Source organism: Saimiri boliviensis, chromosome 1 (assembly GCF_048565385.1).
Source record: "Saimiri boliviensis isolate mSaiBol1 chromosome 1, mSaiBol1.pri, whole genome shotgun sequence".
In the NCBI taxonomy this organism is placed as follows: domain Eukaryota; kingdom Metazoa; phylum Chordata; class Mammalia; order Primates; family Cebidae; genus Saimiri; species Saimiri boliviensis.
In genome coordinates, this window is record NC_133449.1 from 250,072,429 (window position 1) to 250,075,460 (window position 3,032).

At 50.3% G+C, this 3,032-nt stretch overlaps 1 pseudogene; it reads right to left on the reverse strand.

Moving 5' to 3' along the window:
• Nucleotides 1–776: 776 nt before the first annotated feature.
• On the reverse strand, nucleotides 777–2,671 carry LOC101033140 (sal-like protein 4 pseudogene; annotated as a pseudogene).
• Between the last annotated feature and the right edge of the window lie 361 nt (nucleotides 2,672–3,032).

A 3,032-nucleotide genomic window follows, 5' to 3' on the forward strand; every position in this document is an offset into this window, starting at 1 on the left:
AGGAAACATGCCCCCTTCCATGAGTTTCTTCTCAAGAATGAAAACACAGCTCTTCAATAAAACAGGTACTGGTACTAAATTAAGTCATCTGAGAGTCCCTGCTCAGGTGCCTCCTCTTCCGGAGTTGGGGAAGAGGAGGACATCAAGACGTGTGAGGAGGACATTGACACTCTGGAGGCTCCAACAGAATTTTATGTATTTAACACACATATTGACTTCCTAAGGACTCATATAAGCCCACTTGAGGCCATCCTACTTAAGGTTCTAAGGTTGAAACAATTTTACAAACTTAGTGGTTTTTTTTTTTTTAATTACCTTCAAAAAAACAAACAATAAGATGGGGACAGGGCTGGGGCATATAGACCAGGTCCCTAAATACAAGATAGACCTTGTGTTTAAACCCGAATACAGTTACCACAGAAGTATCAGTACCCCTCTCCCCTCAATTAGGCCATATGTTTGTCTTTTCCACTGTTGTTCAATAAGTTCCAGTGGTTCTACCTTGAAAGAGGTAACGGTCTTTGGAAAAAGTCATGCTAGGTTGTAAAAAGGTTCTGTGTATACAGTTTGTCACGCGTAACAAAGCTTCTTTCCAAAATTTAAAAAAAAAAAAAAAAAGTCTGTGTTTTGGTATAATTTTTTTTTTTTTTCAATTTTTTGCAAAGCAACATGTAGCAACAATTGTGATTACAGGACTTGCCTGAGGTTGTGATCACAACCAACATAAACATTATTTGCATAACAGTAAGGAAAACAAAACAGGAGGAGATGAGTTCTTACAAGAAAGCAGATTCTAGAGATGTCACTCTGTCTGCATTTCTCCTTCCATGGAACTTCTCCTTTACTCGAGGCTGTCCGTAACACTTGGTTTTTCCACATCTGCGCTGATACCTGACTGGGAGCCATCCACGTTGGAGGAGGCGAATATGCTATGGCAGCATCACGGCACTGGTGAACTTCTTCTGGCAGATGGGGCACGAATGCTGCCTCTTGATGGATGTGTTGGTTCGGTGAACCCCGAGGTATGTCTTCAGGTTACCTTAGGTAGAAATGGCTTGGCCACAGATCTCACACTGGAATGATCTCTCCCTGCTGTGGGTGCAGTAATGCATCCTGAGGGAGCTCTGGCAGCTTAAGACTCGGTGGCAAATGAGAGATTCGTTGGATTCCATGGTCCCACTCCCTTGGAAGCCACCAGTCCTTGGGGAATTATGGTTTGGTCCCACCCCAGGAGGTGTGGATCCACCCTCACTTTCTGCAGAAGGTCCAGGCTGCAGGTTGCTTGGCAGGAGGGCCACCCATGAGGTCCTTAGTCTCCAAAGAAGGATTCTCAGGTAGCCCTACAGAGGGGCTTGCAAAAACAGGGTTGCTGTCTAGAGAGATTCAATTCATCTATGGGGACGGGACACAGAGTGCATGGGGGATGCCATTGCCTGCCGCCACTTTGTCCCGGAACTTCGCGAGCAGCTGGGAGTTGGCCTTCACCTGGGGGTGTCGGCGAAAGTGGACCTTTAAGGTCGTTTTTGGTGGGAAAGCGATGACCATAGACAGAGCACACGGAAGGTCTCTCTCCAGTGTGGGAGCGAAGGTGGATCTGCAAGAAGCTATCAGCCCCGAAAACCTTGCTGCAGCACTGACACTTGTGCTTGCAGAGGACCGCCTCATCATTGGGTTTGACATCTACCGCGGAGGTGTTCGGTGGCTTCTCCTTCCCTTGGATGGGCCTAGCGCCACAGTGGAGAAAGGACTCTGGAAGCGACCGAGCCCGGGCCTGAGGATGCAAAGCACTGGGGAGGCGGTGGCAGAAGCGATGTTGGCGTGAGGTAGCTTGGCTTGTTTCAAGGCGTCCAGAGATAGATCTTGGCTTCCAGCTTTCCGGCTGAGCAAAGCCACAGCTGCATAAACCTGCTGGGACACGTGGCAGCCCAAGGTCTTCAGGGGTCGGCCCCGCCCCGCTGGAGTGCAGGCGTGGGAGGCTCACGTGTTCAGCTGGATGCGGATCAGCTCCGGGAGCTGGGCCTACTGTAGCTGCTTCTGCGGCTGCAGACACAGGATCTGCTCCGGGGTGCACGGGATGCTGTTGGCGCCAGGCACAGGGACAGGCAGGGCACGCGCACTCTGCTGATTTACCGCCAGCTTGGTGCCCCCTAGTGCCCGCAAGGTCACGTAGTGTTGGCCACTTTGCCTTTGGGTAAATAGCTTATGTCCTGGGGCGTGGGTGGCAAGGCCGTCTCCGTCTTTAGATACATCACAGACTCCGCACCATCTCCTTCATGTCTCCCGAGCTGCCACCACTCTCCCTGTGACCGTCCTCACCGCTGGGACTGTGACTGGTGGCTCAGTACAGCTCCCGAGAAGTCTTCTGAAGGCACTGGACTCTCGCCGTCATTCACGATGAAGACAGATGGATTCTTAGTGCAATTTCGCTTATGTTCCAAGAACTCAGAGATGCTAAAGACTTCACACATCATGTCTTACAGACTTGTGTCTTCTCTCGACGAAGCCACTTTGCTGTGACTTGGTCCTCATTCGCCTCATCGTCATTTCCTGGATGGCTGACTGGAGCACCAGGCTCCCACACCGCGGGGGCTGCATCTACAAACTCCGGGGTCAGGTGCTCGCCCTGGTCCTCCTCGGAGGTGATGTCCTGGGGTTTCGCCTGCTGGGGCATCAACGTGATGCGAGGAACCAGGTGCCAGGAGAGCCGCAGTTATTTGCTCTCGCAGCCACAAAATTCCAGAGTTAGGAAATTTACCCACCTTCCCTGCTAGTTTTCATTCTGACTTACCTGGATACTCCCTCTGCCCCCAGGAGAAGACATTTCTGCACTGCCAAGAACATGTCGAGATTTGAGAATCTTTCTTTAACAAAATTCACATCTTTATTAAAGGTTTTCCATTATTGCACAAATCTTCCCAGCTATAGCTACCTGACTGCCACCTTCTCCTGACCCACCCCCCCCCACCGTGCCCCCTCTGCACCTGGCAAATCAAAAGTATAAATATCAGAAAAGTAAACCTATAAATATAACA